Genomic DNA, 19,713 nt, shown 5'->3' on the forward strand with positions numbered 1-19,713 from the left:
GTGTGTGTGTGTGTGGGTACACAATTGGGCTCTGGAGATTGGAATAGTTTATCTTCATTTTGAATCCCAAATATCACGCCTTATATTTGTTCATTATACTTGTGTCTGTGCACGACTTTGTAAATTCTTTCTGCTTTGCTCTTCTGAAAACACAATCTTTTTTCAAAAACATGTCCCCCTGTTATATGGAAAGTCATTGCCCAATGCTGAATACATTACCATGTGAATTTATGTTAATTTTTACTTATTGCTTTGTTCCCTCAAGCTGCTGTCACTTTTCTTATAATACTGAAGGGAAGCTGCAGTAAGCTGGGGAATACACTGCATGCAGGTCTAGCTTTGGAGACTGAAGCAGGGCAGCCCAAATGTTTTGAATAATGATTTGCACTCAATCCCTACTCCTAGATGCCACATGTAAATAAATGCTCATTCATGTTTTTTTTTTTTTCTTTTTTTTTTTGAAAATTAGAAGAACTTGAAGTGAGTTGCTGTTCCTTTCTGGGCAGTTTAAATGTCTTCGGCATATGGCAAGAGAAGCCAACCGCTCCACCCAAGAGGCTGGGAAAAGAGACACAGTTCCTGTCTGAGAGTTGGCTCCCAGTTCCGCAATATCAGTAACACAGTCATGTTTGAGCACACTTTAACAAGACATGTGCGTGCACACACAGACAAACTGTGCTCGCACAGTCAGACAGATGCTCATGGAGACATCCAGATAAAGTTTGTCCTTGTCGGAGGTCATCCTATCTGTGTTTTCTGGCCCACTGTGGCCTCACTCTGTGCTCCTGCTGTTTCGGAATACTTAACAGCATGAGTCTAAAGCGTCCTACTGAACATACGAAGGCCTGTGTCAGTTTGTGTGAGCAGACATGTAGTTGGATATAAAACAAGATGCATAAACCTTGACCTCTAAAACACATATTTTTTATCTTTTAAAAGAATGTGAATGTGTGTGTGTGTAGTTGAGAGAAATACAAAGAGTGAAGGACAGAGTCAGCCACAAACAAAGGAGAGGCGTTTAGCATGATCTGTATATTCCAGCTTATGTAGTTGCTCCAAGAAAATGGGTTCATGCTGTGCGGTATTGTAGATGTGTGTCTGAGTGCATTTGTGAATGTGAGAAGATGTGTTTTGTGGGGCTCGTTCTTGCACAGCGTGAAGCCGAGAGGTAGATTGAAGCTGAGAAATGGGCGGCCACCTGCCAGAGGAGAGACAGAAGAAAGCTCCTCTTCCAAAATCCATCTGTAAACAGGGCTGACGCTAACACTTTTACTCTGCTCTTCATCACCTTCTCTGCATCTCCTCTTTGATATACATTCTGAATAAGTGTCGGTTTCTTCTCTCTACCACCATTCTTTTGGCTTTCACTCTTATAACACAGGAGCTTCTCTGTGCCCTCTAATATTACAATTTTTCTAAATGTTCACTGACCGAATCTGCTGTCAAACACTGTTTCCACATTAATACGAGGGTCTTACTAAAGGTCTGCATTACAAAAGTTTTATGTTATGAATGTAAAAACACACTCACTGCCTTGCCTCATCTCTTTCTGTTTCGTTCTCACCCAAGTAGCCCAAAAATCACACCTCGTGTTTTTCTTTATTTTTTCCACCCACAAAATGTGTTTCACAACAGCAAGAAAGCTGCATGTGGAGGAGGCTTGCCGTTAATGATTTAGCCTGTCAAGACCAACGCGGTAGCGAATGACATCGCACCAACCAGGTGTGCTTACAAGCTTTTGTGAAACAACAGCATAAATAGGCCTATAGTATAGTGGAGGGGTCGGATCACAATCATTGCATTTACAGGAGGGACGCCAAGCTAGAGAACCCCTCCTTCTCACTGTGTTTTTCTCCAAAGCATGTGTGATTGTCAGTAGATGGACAGGGTAGAGCAAGGGCAGATTGTCCACTAGTTAATCGATCGCTGACAGCAACGTTCTGTCAGCCAGATAATAAAAATAGAAATAGGAAAAGATAAAATGGCTGGCCAAATATACTTGGGCAGACGCCTAAGAAATGTCTATGTGTGGGAAACACTGCCTAGTGTAACGCACACTGAACTGAATGAGCTATCACACAGTTGTTCTGATTTCAGTGTTATTCCAGTGGGAGAACTGACCCTAGTTTCCATTCCCAATGCATCTGGCTCATCCCCAGTCTCAGACTCAAACATGACAGATATATCTTGGAACCACTCGAACTAGATGGCCTGTCCTGACAGGCACAAGCACAGATTTCATTCCAGTTAAAGGCCTTATGTCTTCAAAACCATGTCCGGAAAAGGCAAATTATGGTCTGAAAAGTTGTTTAGTTACACAATGTTTCCCCTTTTTTGAGATAAATCCCCTGTGACTTTTCTGTTCTATCAGCACAGGTACCTCTCTTCCACCCTTTCTCTCTTTTTTATATCAGGCCTAGTTTCACTCTCTATCCCCTTCTGTTTCTCTTGCGATTCAATCCAAGGGTATTTTCTGGGCTCGACAGTAAAGAAGCCTGTATTGGCAAAGCAATGTAGTGTTATGAAGATTAAAATATGGCATTATTATTATTATTTGAATTCCCACTCCAGGTACAGCCTCTTTTTACTTTGTCCTCTGATGTTTTGAAGCATCTGTCCTCTACCAGGTGGAGGTGAAGAGTGACTGTAGCAGGGTGTGATTATTTCCACAGCAGTGGGGGATATAGCTCATTTGTAACATGTCTGCTAGAGGGGTGGATGGCCATATACAGTCGGGATAATTGCCTGCTCCCCTGTCGCGCTTTTTCTTTTCCTCTATCTGTTCCCCATGAGCATCATACTTTGCCCCCCATTGTCACTCCATCCTTTCAACCCGAGCTGTATAGGTGATCCTGTTTCTGCCACAGGGCTCATTAAAGCCTCTCGAGGGAGACATGACAGTCATTGGCACTGACAGCAGTTTAGTGACAGCTCCTTAATGCCAACAGTCAGATGGACAGGTAAACAACTAAACAGCGAGAGGAGAGCGCGAAGGAAGGCGGATGGAGAGAGACAAGGAAGGTCAGAGGTCGTGCTGGAGCTCAGCTGGTAGCCTCCATGTCCTCGTACTCTGAGCCACACACACACACACACACACACACACTTCAGTGGGAATAAATGTCCTCATTAGACCAGAGTGTGATGGAAGTAAAAAGACAGATGAGTGGAGACAGGCGCTGGAAATAAGTGGGAGTGGAAGAGAGAGGAAGATGATACAGCGAGGGGGAAAGGACAGTGAGGGAGGCTGTGACACCCTCATCATATCCAGGGAAGGTACCGGCATCTGTGGAAAGGTCAAGAGATGATGAAGCCTTTGCTTGCGTTTTCTCTCTCCTTTAGCGATGCAGAGCTCCCAGGCAGCACACTGAGAGTCCTCCTGCCTCTAAAGACTGACAGTTGAGCCTCATCTTGTTCTTAAGGACTTCTCCCTCCTCTATAGCTTCGAGCTCTAGGTGTGAGGAGCTCAGATGAGAGTTGGTTTTGTAGAGTGCAGCTTTGCAGCACAGCCCAGCGGTGTAGCCCTCAGCAACCTATTAGCCTAGAAAATGTATGCTCTTCCATTACACTTCACATCCTCAGGTTTCACAGCACAAAGCTTCACTGCATAGCCAGTAGAAAAGGGAAGAGCCATATGGTTAAAATAGCTTCAGGACTGATAAAGCTGCTCTAACACAACCTCCAGAGAGCTCAGAAACCCTGAAATGCCCCATTTTCATTTGTGTTGCTTTAAGTATATAATTTTACCCTTCTCTTTTCGATTTAAAATGGCAGTTCAAATTCAGAAATCTCAGAAAAATAGGACATTTGGGGGCGTTAATATCAACATTCCTGCCAAGAAAATAAAATGTACATGGTGGTAGAAAATAAGAATGGCAGCAATTCTGTGAGCCAGAAAAGATGACCTTTACAATTTTCACCGCTGTCTGCATTTTATTTAATCAGTTTCCAAGTATGCCAAAGTATGTCTTTGTATTTCCTGAGTATTTTAACTTTGCAGCTCATATTAATGTTAAATTCTTACTTGTCTTCATTATCATTCCAACCATATTTCCCTAGAGAATACCACAGACTTTCAGTATTCACATGTTCAGAATCATTATTTAACTTCTCTGCTTGTATTAGCCAGAAAGAGTGTTTTGTCCCACCTACATCTTTTGATATCTGTGCAACTCCATGGAGAATGAATTGAAAAATTTGAGTGTCCAGTATTTTCCTTATAATAAGGTTACATATTCTTATTAAAATCTGATACAGAGCTATGATTAAATGACTCTCATAAGAATGCCATCAACCTGCAGTCTGCAAGTGTCTTTTTATCATCAATGCAGTCGCCCTAGGCTGGACATCAGAAAAGATCACAGGCTGTAAGATATGTGATCTATAGCCCTCGAAGATTTCTGTTTTTAAGGCATGAGTGGCTGCCTTTTGCCAACATTAATCAAAAAGTCCAATAGAAAGGAGTGTAATTGTCTGTTAGTAACCTTCCCTGAACAGTGATTATCCCACCATAGCCTAACCTAACTAGCCTGAAGCAGTGTGCATGGGGTTGTGGTCAGCTTGTTATTTAGCCTTTTCTAAAACCAAATTAACAAGAGCAAAATGGCACGGAATTGATTACAGTATGTTTCTCTGACCTAAGATGTAATCGTTGCGACTGCATGAAAACGTTATCCACAGATTCCACTGGGCAAGTCCCAGATGCGTTTCTGCCGTGAAATGGTCGCTGGAGCAGATTGTGGCCATTCTAGCCCAGGCACCTTCCACCAGCTATTCCACAACTCTCCGCTCTGCTCCGCAGAGAATACCCGCCAAGTCTGCCCCTTGATGGAAGCAGCCACAGCCATGTCAATTTGCACAGAGCAGATACAGCCAGACAGAAACTCAAGACAGTGGAACAACATAATGCGTCCTGTCAATTTTTAACACATCGTTAGGATTTTCAAAACATCCTGTGCCAACTTGAATCTACAGCCCAACAAAGTCAAAAACATTGACTTGAACTTGAATTTCAAAAAAACTTTAAACAGACATATAACAAAACAGTGTAGTGTACTCAACCAGAGTAGAGTTACAAAAAGCATAGAGAAATTACAAAATAAACACAATCTGAGCAAGTCAACAATATCAGGCAGCCCCTGAAACACTCATAGTACAATATGAAATTGCGGCTAAATAAGTAAGAACGAAATAACAGTCTAACCTCATATTTCAACATTACCTCATTATAATGTCAAAGCTGACTAGCTCAGTGCTCCAAGAACACTGCTGTTATTTTAGGTGCCTTCCTGTGCAACACATTGTTGCGACACATGAAGGCAGAGCTTTTAGAAAATGTCCAAAATGGACTCTATGGACTCTTCTCCTGGACAAGGAAAACAAGACTGCATATGAGGGCAGCATGTATTTTCATCTTCTTTTTTAAATGGATCATTACCCTAACCCACAGGATAATAATTTTAATATGAGTCAGTGTGAAACATCAAAAAGTCAGTCAGTTGGTTTGGGTTTTTTTTTTTGCTAGCCCATTGAGTTAATGTTTTCTTGATTCCCTAATTAACTGGCTACAGCTGATGTACAGATTTAAGGTAGATGTTCTTTCTTTCAGGGTTTTAAATCAAGGTCCCAGGTTTCAAGAATTAGAGAGTTTTGACATATGAATCATCCATGATAGTCATCAACGATCGTCATTGTTAATTGCATGTGTACTGTGCGAGAACAGAAAGCTCGACAGGAAATAGGAGGCAGTGCTCAGTAAAATAATCAATCAGTTTCGAAAGCCAAAGTGCTCATGTATTTGACAGAGTAAATATATGCACGTCAGTGTTGGTCCCACAGGGGTATGAAGGGTGAACTGAGTGACGTCCACCTTAACAGAGAGTTCAGGGAATGAAAACTTAAAACAGATAAAGAAGCAAGCTGTCAGACCCGTGAACTAAAATATCAAGCCCCTGTGGTTAACAAGACAGAGATCAAGGTAGCAGGCAGGGTATCAGTCATTGTAATGGTCAGTTCTATACTTTGATTTAAAAGAAGAGATGCTTTATTAGATAATATAGGTTATGGCACCTTGGGTTATCAAACAGCATATGTGATGATATGGAACAAAATATTAAATAACAGCCTCCAAATACTATCATGACGATGAATATGTATGAGAGATTAGACCTTTTATGGAACATGCACTTACACCTCTAACACCATCAGTGAGCCTAAAGAGAATCCACTGGAGATAAGCCTTCAGGCACTTTTGGGGCATCTTTAGTCTCCTTTACATTCTATGATGCATGTAATCCTCATTATGCTGCTCCTTATACTTTCCCACCTTCATGCATTAGTGACTTCAAAGTCTTTAGTGTGTTTTGTATAAATTGGAGATAAGCACATATTCAAGGCAGTCTTGCTTGGGGCATTTGGACTTTTTAGATCATTTGAATCGTGTGCATTATTTCCTTCTGTTGTTGTAGTCATGCAACAAGATATGTAGAGGTCTCTCTTTTTCTCTCACATGTCTGAATTTTAAGCAACCAGGACAACAGTTGCAATTGAAAGTCAATTGAGGAATATTAGTAAAAACTGCTCCAGTTGGATACACTGGATCAGTAACAGGGCCAGTACTGACCTTATTGAACAGATTTGGTATTAGCCATAATATGACTGTCTTAGCTGTGCAAAATAATCAACAGTTTGGATAACTGAATGATCCTTCCATGTAATTATTAAGCAAAAATGCCATAAATTGACTGGATCTAGCTTCTCAAATTGGAGAAATTGTTGCTTTTTTTTGGTCAGTTATGACAGTTAACTGACAATTCTTTGGTTTTGGACTCGTACCATGTTCTGATGGCAAGCAATGAATCTGAATATTGGGTTGCATTGGATGCTCTCTGAACATGAATTGGTTAAATATTCTTTTACCTCATGTAAACAAACCACAGTTCTAGCAGACCGAAAACATGAGGAAGAGATGGATGTGTTTGAGAAGGTAGCCTACATTCCTCCTTTGTACTTTGTTCAAACAAAAACATGTGTTTTCGATTTTTACATCTAAATATTTCTTTATAAGGCAATCACCCTCCAGCCACTTGCCTCCTTATTAGGTTTTGAAATATTGTATAGATAACTCCTCATTTCAATGTCTTGAATCAACCATTCCTTGTCAATGAAGGGCTTTCCACGCGAGTGACAGGCATACATAGAAGCACGGCGTGTGACAAAATTTCACCTCATAGTGGCCTGCTGTTCAGTGTTGCATCACTTGCAGCCAGTTTGGACATTTCAGCAGAGAGCAATGCAATCAAACATATTTTTGTTATTGACATTTGCTTGTGTCACAGTCAGTAAGGACACTGTGTCCGACATAACAGGACATAAGAGGACAATACTTTGTGCCAATTTTAAGTATTTTTTAAAAATTCATTTTTTTAGACAAAACAATACATTTTTTTGTCAATGAAAGTATGGGCAAATAAATGTTTTTAGAAATGTATTGTTACATCAATACCCAGCCTCATGTTATCTTGCACAAAAAGCATGGTTTCCATATAATGAGATTGGTACTCAAAATTTGCAGATCAGAAAAGGTATTGTAAGAGAAAAAGCCAGTTGGTGCATCCCTACTATTAGTTTTGTAACTTTGAAGAGTGTAAACATGCAGCCATTGCTCAGACTGCTTTGGCTTTTCCCTTAGTGACACCAAATCCCTGAATAATGTTAAGCTATTGTCGGTAGAGGCTGCTTCAAAGACTCAAGCACTCTCCGGCTGTCAGAGGAATGTGTGTTTGCTGTGTGAGGTTCTGATGTGCCTCCATTGTGTGTCAGCATATAATGCAACATAGTGTTACTTGTACTTATCTGTACTTGAGATGATTCTCATACTTGTACAGAAAACACCTCACTTTTAGCTCATGTACTACAAAGTATCACTTAGCTCAGACTCAGAGAAGTCTGAGCCATGACTGTGCTTATTATTGGTCATGCCTGCTGTAATAGTGCATTCTGGAGCTGTGCAAATGGATGGCCAAGCTCAGTAAACACTTTCATTTCCTGCAGGCTGACAGCAGCCACTGCAGAGCAGAAGACATCCAGTGGAATGAACCAAATGAAAGAGCAAATTATTCCTTCTTCTCCCTGGATGACATGTTCATCAGACCCTGAAAGTGTGTTTGCCTCGCTTGCCTCCCTCAAAGCACTCTTGCCCAAATTCAGCATTGGCAAGAGTGTGTGTGTGTGTGTGTGTGCGCGCGCATGTTTTCAGGTTATCCTTTACTTGCACAACTCTTTTTCAATCACTGCTCACCGACGATGAGCGTCTTACCATCGAACCGACAACAAACACAGGCTGAAACTTAATCCGGGCGAATGATGGATGTCAGCACTTTATGTGCAGGATGATATTTCCACTGAACTTAAGAGCAGAGACACAGGCTGCTCTAACTCTTTTCCACCTCCTTCCCCCCTCAGGCAGTGGTCTTCTATCTGTTTGTGTTTCCCCATGTGTCTCTGTCAGAGGCTTCTGGCCGACTTGGCACTTACCTGACCTAGAAAACAGAAAATCTGCAGCTTCCTGTATGAGTCCACTAAATTTAACACTCAACCTTTTTCTTCTCTCTGCAAGCCCTGTTGTCCCAGGGGCTTTCAACCCTCTGACAACAATTGATAGGACTGCTAACTATAGCAGAAGAGTGGATCAGGGATGAGGGGTAGGAAAGAAGGGGGATTGTAAAGGTAAACAACATGCAGCCATCCTTGGGATTTAACAGTGACACAGTTGTGCTTTGAAGCCCAACATGAAAGAGCTTTTTTTGTGACTGAGTGATGTGTTCAGCTAATAAGCATTTAATAGGTCCATGTGTTCAAGGTGCGCAGAACACAGAGATTAACCAGAAGGAGGCCTGGGTGGAGGGAGAAGTGCTGGAGACTGAGGCAGAGGCCTGTGGTGCAGGACTATTTCTTTGCACATGAAAGATTTAGAGCGGCGGAAAGAGACTCTAGGCTTTTATTTTTATTTTGCAGAGATTCAACTGCCCAGAGGCCGGGCTTGCAAGGACAGGGCGAGTGACTACAGAGCAGCTTGCTCTAAGATGATTCACAGAGATATGATATCAACATACAACCTGATACTCCATGAAGGTGGCTCAGTCTGTCCCGAGACCTTGTGTCAACCTTTTTATCCTAACAACTGTCCTGTTGTGACTAATGATTTTATGATGCTGTAAATGCAGCACAGAGGTGGCTGGTCTTTGAGTTTAGGACAGTGATCATCTCAAGACAAACAATATTAAATATGAGGTTCAGATAACTTGTCATTTGGAGAACATCTGAGCCTGTTAAAACAGATGTACAGTAGATCCATGGCACTGGTTTTATGTGGCAGTAAGCCTGTGTTACAAATGATGACCTCATATATTTTGTTCAGTAATAGAAATTGTTGTCTGTGAGCATCTGTAAAGCCTTCTAATTGTTAATATAGAAATTCTCAGTATTTTAACAGTAAATAACCTTGATCCACATATCAAACAGTGCTGTATTGGGTCCTTGAATGTGAGAGAATTGGGCTATGAGAGTCCTCAAAGAGTCCTTGAATTTAAAGTTTGTGGAGGTGTGGGAACCCTTCCGTAGTTTCAAAGATGTAAGCTTTTACTGGGTACAGAGGTCTGATCAAAGACACTATCAATATGCATTATAGGATGTGTAGGCTTTAATGTGTTTGGAGCTTGATGCATATTAGACACTTTAAAGGGCTGCTTTGATTTTGACCATCTGTCTCTCGCAGGGCACCCAACTTTATGGAGGAGACCTTTTTTCACTGCAGCCATACTGACATGAAATAGAATGTAAACACAGGTTTAATTAATGTCAACCCCTCCCACACCCAAAGCAGACGCGCCTTCACCTTGCCTGCAGTTGTGCCCAGTGCTCCAGTGCATCGCTATACCTTTGTATGCACTCATGCTGCCTCTAAGTGTATATCAGCTTTGTATAATGTTAACAGCGTTGTTGGTATAATGCAGATTTATTTTAGGGTATGACACAATAGTTTCAGAGGATATTCAAATGCAAAAAAAAACTTTGAGATAAAAAGAATTATTAGTCATAGGAATGTGAAAACCAAACATGGTTACAGAGAGTCAGATAAACTGGAGCAGTTAGAGGGCTTACATTTCTCTTTAATGCAGCTTTCACAATTTGAAACAAAACAAAAAACTATTTGATTATATTACAATAACCAAAAACACATATAAACATCATGAATTTTGATTTCACCAGCACTGTTTATATACACCATAGATTATGTTGTAATCCCTTTATAATCACCATGAGCCCCAGGGGGTGCTGCTGACATGGTTTACAACCACTGTCATACCTTATGTTGAATTGCTATTTTGTGTCATGTCAGCATCCTTCAACAGAGCACTACACTCTGACCTGTTAACTTGAAAGGTCTTATGCCTAACTGTGAGATAAATGAATATATATAAATATTATCCTTAGGGCCATGAGTGAAATTGTAGTGGTTGGTAGGATTTAATGTCTCCTCTGTGATGGATGAAACACATTATTAAAGGATAGTAATCATCTTCCTGGTCTCCTATTTTGAGCATAGTTCGAGGGGCTTGCCAGCAGGCCTGTCAGTCTTTCTCTGCTCCAATATTTTAAACGCGTCTCCTTTCATAAGTCTGGCACCATAATTCTCAAATGTTAGGTATCACTCAGTTATGAAAAGGGCATTCAAGGAGGACCACATCTTGAATTCAGCTTTTTAATACCACAAAACTTATTTTGCATGAGAGCTATTGGTGCCTCAAGTCCAGCTAAAGTTTTAATGACATTGGAAGAAAGGACCTCTTGGGTTTAATTAAGCTAAAGATAAAAAAAAAATACCTACATGACCTAAAAGCTTTATCCTTTTACAATAAGTGTGCCTCTGTTGCACTGGTCACTTTCAGAAACAATTTCCATTACCCCAACTAAAAATGATTCAATTCAGTCAAGGCGATGAATAATTGTTTTCTCCAACACCCTGTGGAATCATTATCCAATGGCCTCCAAATTGACATCCTCCACCAGAAACCAGTGAAAAGGCTGAACTCAGAGCTGGACAGAACATCTCAGTGGAATATATTATTAGTCTCATGATCTGCAGTAATTGGCTCTTACTAGCAGATAATGTCCCAAAGGAATGATTATTCCAGCAAATTTAGGAAGACTCTAAAACTATGCTTTAAAATGATGAATTTAAAAAGCAGCCCAGTTGCCAGAATAGAATGGTGCAGTAAACATCTCTGCAAACCACAAATGTGTTTACATTTGTCCATATCGTAGGCCTACCCACCGTATTGGTATTTCCTCAAAACATGTCATATAACATTCACATGCTTGACTATTATATCAGGAAGTCAAGGGGATGGTAATGTATTTAAAAGGCTGGTAAGCCAGTGACCATGGCTCAACACCAGGTTTCAACATTTGCAACCATTTTTGAGGAGACCATTCCAGACAATTTCCAGATGTGTTTGAGGCGACAAAAAGCTGTTATTTATTAGAAGGGCCGTGAAATTTAACCTAACAAACTTCGAGTTTCAACATAAAGAAACTGAAAGTCTCAACGTGCAGAATTTGGAGGAACATTTCCAAAATGTACAATATTCAGTATATTGGGTTGTAAGGGGATTTTGTTGTTTGAGGTATAATATCATGGATTTATTTGTCACTACTATAGCTCCTGTATTGATACTTTTTTGCAGCAATATCAATTACAGCATCTTTGAATAATCCTAACCCTTCCCGTAGGCTGTATGCAATCTGCATGGTTTACCCTGAAGCCTCTGATGCTCTGTTGAATATGTAATACTGAATTATTAATGAATTACTGTAGCTTTCAAACCAGAGTTTACAAGTAGCTTCTTCTATCCACCCATTGAAGACCCACCATTGTTATCCTGTAATTGCTGCTCGTATTGCCTCATTAGTGATCCTTAGAAGTTCTTAGAACATATGGGCGAATAACTGGTGGCTTTATTTAGAATAGTGGATGTTTTAATGTGCTGTTCAATCACAGGAACGTGTTTCGCTGCCTGCCAGGCGCCCCTGGCTGACCCTGTGGAGATTAACTCCAGGAAACAGCTCCTCGTTATTAGCCCCGTTCTCCTTTCTTAGCACTGATTAAATAATGATTGTGCTGCTGAAAAACAAAGTTAGTTTCATGCATCAGAGCTCAAAACTATTAAAGCAAAGATCGTATGCAGTGGATGTGATGCTGAGGAGGGTATCTTTGGGCGCCTGTCTTTGAAGATGAGACAGGTGCTCTCATCTGTAGCGTTCCTTCACGTGCGCTTCCTTTTCCTTTGGATTCCTCTACATCAAATGTCTCTGCACTTCTTACACTGTCCTCAGAGAAATCGATAGGTCCAGCCTTTACGTTTACTCTGTGTGTGTGTGTGCGCATGCGTGTGTGTGTGTGTGTCTGTCTGTCTGTCTGTCTGTCTGTCTGTATGTATGCCTGTCTGACCACTGCTAAAATGCTTCCTTTAGCAGAGATAAACAGGTGTTTTGTGCAGCTGGTGGTCAGAGATTACAGCCAACGTTGTGACAGCATCTCACCCGGGGCCTGCGTTGTCGTTCTTCCTGCTGCTTGGAGACATAAAATCCAGAGCCAAGTCTAAACTCTGGACACAGCCCATGTGAATGGCCTTTTTTCCACTTCAATTGTATTTGCTCATTAACCGCAACACCATTCAAGTTCCCTGCTGCAAGGGACAAAAAAACGGTTTGATCGCTTCAGGGCTGAATTCGTTGTCACCTGGACCATAACAGTGAGTTTTACTCATACACTGTATGTAAATACAGCTGATGAAAACACTGGTGTCCTATTAGTGCTCCACTTGAATTCAAATGATTGTGATAAACAAATGAATACATGTAAAAGCAGCACAGTAAAGGATAAGTGTATGTTTTTGTTTTAGTCAATAAATCCTGCTGAAAACTAACAGTAAATTGGTCCCACTAAGTTGCTGTGTTTGTGTATCCAAAGCCTGAATGTATTCCTCTATTCCATAGACATTAATATATAAAAACACATATATGAGCCACACTGCACTGGGTTAAATGTCCATACATAATTTGTGAACACAGGCACAGCTGTGTGTTTTGAGTAAAATATTCCACATACACTGTCTTGCTGCTGTAAATACTCATTAGCCCAACACATTTATTTCACTCATGTGTAAATAAGCTTTAAAACTACAATGTCCAGCTGTTGAACAGTGTCCAACAATGGGCTTGTTGCTGAGAGCCACAGACAAGGTAGGGAAGTTGGAAACAATTGAGAGATTGACCAATGCATAAAGTGCAAGGGAACAACTTGATTCACTCCACAAACTTTTATTGAAGTTCGTGTACAGTTAAATCCATTTGAAGTGTAATGGAAAGAGAACTGGTGAAGACATCATGATCTTTATGATGTGCGTGACTGAAATGCACAAAATGTAATTTCCTCTGCTCTCCAACAAAACAAAACAAAAGACATTTGCATTTGAGTATTGTCTGTGGTGGGCCGGACTGAACATAGAGCAACTCTGGTGGAGAGAGGCTGATGCAGAGTCAGATCTTCAGGATGAATGAACATCAGGAGTCAGATCAGATTCTGCTTTGATCCGCTGCTTTTTACTGATGTATGCAGAGCTCAGAGATAAATTGACACTAGCGTTTGTCAATCCGACTGCAGCAGAAATTACCTCCATTGTCGGGTGTTTATGTACTGTATTGTTCACAGCTGCCTGAAGCTGTACTTTCCTCCATTAACGTAAAGTTACAGAGAGGATAGGGGGCAAAACTAGAGAGAAAACTGGAGTCTCAGTGATCTTCGAGGTTGACCTGAATTCAAACACACAGACACACACACACTCAGTGTGTGATGTTGCTTGCAAGCTTTTCGACATATGCACAGTAAAGTAATCTGGCTGTTTGAGCTGAATAAACACAGAACAAACACACAACTTGTTTTGCTGGTGGTTAACCAGCACACATTTCTGATAAAAAATTCAGCAAACCTCAGTGTCGTCTGAAGACTTCCTTCCTCACTCAGTGTCATGAGAGATATTCAACACGAGTAGGCAGGGACCCACGCAGTCTGGACGAAGCAGATTGATTTAATTCTTGAGTATTAAACTCTTAAAATATGACATTGAAAGGATTTTGATTCCTGTTTATTGAGTGATAAATACTGTATAAAAGAAATACTTTTTGATTTTGATTTGATGCCAAGCTTGAGCACCATGAGTTCCTTTTCTTGGATGAGTTGTGCTGGCTTGAGGCTAGAAAACCTAGAGCCCAGTCTGGTTAATGTGCCAATATATTAACCCGCCGCTGCACCCAGATGCTCAGCCATCCATCCAGTGGAGAAACTTGGCACCATCCGCTAACCCGCCCTAGCTTCCACCCCGCCTGTTCGAATAACAAAATGACCTTTATCTCTGACAAATATTCAAAGGCAATCTGAATAGCAGGTGTTCCTAAATTAGAATTTAACAATGAAAACCTCGCCAGAAGTGTAATGGTAGATTGGCTCATGCTGACCATTAGCATTTCGGAGATAATGTTATAGAATTAATTAGGGACGCTTTATTGTCCATTACTGCTCAGAGAGAATTGGTCTCAGAAGCTGTCACTGTCGGCGCCCCACTCCTGATCCGGTACACCACAGCAATAGCCAGAATCTTCCATCTCATCTGATTTCAATCTAGGTGAAAATGTCTCTATTCATATGCAAATATCTTGCAAAACATTCTGCCTCACACCTCTCCCAGAAAATTGGTACTTTTTTCTCCTCTATACTAAACTGAACTAATGCATTGAATTGCTAATATGCTCAATGAATATATGAATAAATCCTTTTCATAAGTCATCAGTTCGCTCGGCCGACCGCCTCCTGAGGATTCCATAAGACGGGGCTGCTGGGGGATGACTGACAGTGTGATGTCTGATTGGTTAAGACACTCTGGGTTTTACCGTCTTCACAGCGGCCACAAACATTAGAGTCCTTGATAAAGAAAATCTAAAAATAGCCATGTATAACGAAGTGTTCTGTAAGAATAGCCTCATATCACTGAGAATATGGTCAACGCAGAAAATTACATGATCAAGGAAACATGAATGTTTTCAAAAGGAATGGGAGTTTCTTCACCTGTTGACCTGCTGCTGCTCAGTTTTGATAAAGGGCTTTAACTGCCCAAATAATTTCTTTCTCTCTCTGCATCTGCTTTGTTTAGATTTAGTGCGTTTAGTGTTCAACATCAGGCCATGTATAAAGCTGTATTCATCTCGAAAATGCACAGTTTACCATTAGCCTTTTACAGTGCTAACATGCAGTCTCCCTAGCATGGGCAGGAGTACCTCCAAAAAATAGAAAGTTGCAGTTGCCATAGGGTGGACAGCTTTGTGAGCCAGTGAAGGGATATATATTTGGGGACCCATGAGCTGATGGACTAACAGAGGAACATGGAGAAATGAAAAGTAAAGGGAAAGGAGGGAGGGGACATTTTTGTGCACTCACTGACAAAGAGAGTTATAGAGTTGCTGGTTGCAGCTAAAAAGTCTTTAAGACGTTTATTCACTAAGAAAAAGAAAGGTTATTATTATCTCAACTCAATCTTTGAAAGAAATTTATGTTGCCACTAAAGATTATAACTTGTTGAATAGGATCTTGGCAGGTTTTCTCTTTTCTACTTCCTACACCCCAATGTTCTGGCATCCTTATTGTTACGACACTCATTTTTTAAAACAGCCTTCATTTTGATCTCAAGTACATAGCTGTAAAGTTTTGTGACTGCATCCTACACAGTGTCAATGCTGCAAAGTATTCAAAATGTCTTCCGTGGTAGTTCCGACCATCAAGTGTGTCTCCAGGAACACATTTTACCATGACACGCACACACTCAGACTCACAAAGTGAAAACCTTGCCTGCCTACTATATGTTGCAAGAGGGGCATCAGCCAAGAATGAACAAAGGGGCCAGCAGCTTGAGCCTCAAGAGCCACCAAACACTACAGATCCTGCATTTGAATGAAACCATATGAAAAATTCAAAGGATAAGACAGAAGGAAGCTCACATCCTGAAGGAAGCTAAATGAGAGCATGCATACATGAGTATATACCTAACATTATTAACATTTTCTAAATCTGACCATAAAATCAAAGACCTATTTTCTACTAATCATCTCAATATGATAAGACCAGATGCTTGCTTCAAATAGATAATCCACCACAGTGAATTTCACTTTGCACATTTTTTTAAGTTGCATTACGCTCACGTAGTAGTGGAGTTATGAGCTGGGACCATTTTTTAAAACACTCTCCTCAGTAGTGCTTTCCAGTGCACTGATCACATCTCTTAGAAAATTGTGTTCTGTGGCAATAAGAGAAAATAAATTGGATGTCCACTGAGTGCTGTAATACGAGTACAGCTATGATTTCCAGATAAGGGTCTAGTTTTCATCTGTCACCCGCAGACCTCACATAAAATATTTCCTCTTAAGGTAGTTCCACACATCATGACTCTTTCTCTGTGTACATGGTCTCTTGTGATTGGTATGCTGGTTGTATTTAAGAAGCTTTCTTTTGCCATGTGCTATTAGAAAACGTTACCACTCTTGCTCCCAGCAGAGCTTAAAAATAATTCCCAAATAAGTCTTGAGACGCTGAATTGCCAATGTCTCTTAAAATGTACAGTTTTTTTCTCCCCAGATGATGTAGACATTTGAAAATTGCTTGAACTGACTGATGAAAATGTGTGGATGACCACTTGGATGACTGTTTTCAGGATTTGAAGGAGTTTATTTAGACTACCTTCTAGCACAGTGCAGATGGTACAGACTGGCCTGGCTAAGAGCAAAAAAGAAACTGGGTCTGTGTTAAGCTCAGCAAGGGAGATGGAGAAGGGGAGGGCCTGGAGCTGTGTGTTATCATGCTGAGGGCTAAAAAGAAGTCCACAAAGTGGTACAGGGTATGGTTGAACTGATAGGGAGGCTTGAAATTAAATAGGAGGATTTAGAATTTAAACTGGCAATAAGCAATATTTTCTGCTGATATTTGACATTTTTAAATTGAAAACTGTCGAACATACAAGTTTGGCATTTCTCCAAGATTTGTATCTTTTCTGTATAGCGATAAATGAAGTTCCCTGCATCAGTAGTTAAACCATTTAAAGTGAAATTGGTTAATTAATTTATTGCTTTGAAACTGCAAGACCTCAAGTATAAGATGGATTAAACAGCGCGTTTATCTCCTAATTTAAGATGCAATTGATAACCTGTGCAGATAACCAGCTTACTACCAACAGCCAGTGGTCAGTGAGCATTCCAATGCCAAACAGCATATTAGTCATTAGCTTGCAGGCTTAAAGAGTACATTACACTGTTGTAGCACCCCCACTGTGTGGTATTTAGCCACTGTGAGGAAGCCTTTCCTAGACACCATCAGAGTTTTAACTTGAGTTTACACACCAGCTACAACAACAAAGTACCATAAGTTAGTGTTATGTGACACATTGAATTTTCTCATCCTAAACGCCTTTTTTCTTGTTAGATTGAAAGTAAAATATACACTTGAAAATACAAATAGCTAGTCTCTAACAGTCTGTTTTCATTTTTATTTCTAAAACTAGGACTAACCAGATCTATGCCTGTGTTTAAGAGCACTGCTGCTTCTTCATTGCAGTGTTCTCTACGTCCTGGTTATGATGTTTTCTTTAAACATAAAGCTTTAGCCACAGAACAGTATCATGTTGTGTTATATAAGTAATAAAAGTAAGACTCTTTGAATATTCTGGATTCAGTGGGAAACATTGCAGAGTCAGAAGGGGATGGCGTTTACCATCGACTCACACAGTTGAAGCTAAAGCAAATTTCCCACAAAAGTTGCTATTTTAGCCTGTCAACGCAACTGCTGCTGGCAAGAAATGAGCCGCAGCTTTTGTCAGCATTCCAGTTTTGGTACCGGTTGACAGAGCCAGCTAACTTCCAGTTTAGTGCCCGGCTAACTTGAATGGGGATAACATAATTTAGTTGTGCGGCTCTTCTAGACATTCCATTGGGGGCTTTATTTCGACGAGGCGGCCAGCTGTCTTCTTCGCAGAAAAACCAGAAGACCTTGGGAGTTGGCTTGCCCAGAACTCTTCTGAACTCTTCTGGTCAAGCCAGCTCCCAAGGTCTTCTGCGTTGAATACTTGAATATTTGAATACTCTTCTTTGTTAGTTTTCCCGGTGGATTAAAAACCACCCTGCCATCCACTGTTGCAGGGTATATTACATCATGCTATTCACTGTAACAGTAGACCTATAAAAATAACTTTTAGAATTGCATGCTACCAGTGAGCATTTAGCTAATGTTACAATGACAAACAGCTCATACTTTTCTGCTGCTCATGTGTTGAATCATTTCCATTAATTCAGTCATCAGTCCACAGTTGCTACATTGAGCTCGGGCTGCCATTTCATCTGTTCATGAAATACTGGCTGCTCATGGCGCCAAGAGTGCGCTTTGCTTCCCCAAGAGTGTGGTGCTCCGAATAACCCAACAGTATTTTCCAACAGCACTCCCAATTTACTTCGTAAGTTTAAGTTTGTGCCAGTGTACTCTGGCGCTCGGACTGACTGCTTACAACCACACCCTTAGAGTATGAAATCTACAGTTATCATTGCATAGCTAATACAAACTCTCCTTCAGTATAATCTGACTCTTATGAAGGGGGAGGAAGAGATTTGATGAATTTCATCTCTGTGATGATAAGCTAATGAAAGCGACAGAAGCAGGGGGAATCTGGTCTTGGTGAAGATCCAGACGGAGGAAACAGGAGAGAGCCGACTCAGACCTGGCACTCAGATGAGCTCTGTGCTTGAGGGGGAACCATGAGCAAGTTAAATAGATGGTGTTTTACACAGTAATAGATTCCCTCCTGTCACCAGACAAAATGTCTATTTTAACACCTCATTTACTCTGCTGTTCAGTCTTAAAACTCCTTTTTCCCCCCAAATTCAATGAAGTGAAGAGAATCCACCAGCGTAATGGGAAATTTATGCTTCTAAATCACTCTCAGATCTCTTAATCTCTATTACTTGTTTGTTACGCAGAGGTCATTTGAATATGTCCAACAGCTTGGAAGTAACTCATTTCAAGACTGTATCTCCATATTCCTGTTTATCCATGCATTTTGTCTCTCTTGTGTCAGACTGCAAGACTTAACAAATGAGAGAATGAGTAGCTGCGATGGGTGTTTTTTGCGGTGCATCAGGGCCAGAGTGCTATGTAAAACAGCCATCTGTCTGGCTCTGACTGTAATGAGGAGACCTCTGCACCGGTGGACAATTCAGTCCAGCTAAGACCTTCTGTCTGCAGCAGAAATAGCAGGGGGCTGTTTAACTTTTAGTGCTTCACAGGATGGTCAAGAGCTGCAGTCTGGGGTTCATGGGACACTTTTTAGGGGCTTAAGCAGCTGCTTAGGTTTTGTTCCTGAAGTACTTTGACATTGAATGATGATGTGAATTTGCTGTCTTTAATGAAGGTTTCACATTCACTGTGCCCCCGTTGCACACAAGAACCCAGGTACACTTAGAGAAATCGAGTTAAGAAGGAAAAACACAGAGTGCTTTTACATGCAGGTGGCTGGTAATCAGATTCCACTCCGAACCCCGACTGCAGCTTTGGACCAAGGCTGGAAT

At 40.8% G+C, this 19,713-nt stretch overlaps 1 protein-coding gene across 3 annotated transcripts in view; it reads left to right on the forward strand.

Moving 5' to 3' along the window:
- LOC119033089 (serine/threonine-protein kinase 32C-like) overlaps positions 1-19,713 on the forward strand; it is a 77,562-nt gene that overhangs the window by 26,829 nt on the left and 31,020 nt on the right. The gene's annotated exons all lie outside the window — the stretch shown is intronic.

This window comes from Acanthopagrus latus, chromosome 15 (genome assembly GCF_904848185.1).
Source record: "Acanthopagrus latus isolate v.2019 chromosome 15, fAcaLat1.1, whole genome shotgun sequence".
Taxonomy (NCBI): Eukaryota; Metazoa; Chordata; class Actinopteri; order Spariformes; family Sparidae; genus Acanthopagrus; species Acanthopagrus latus.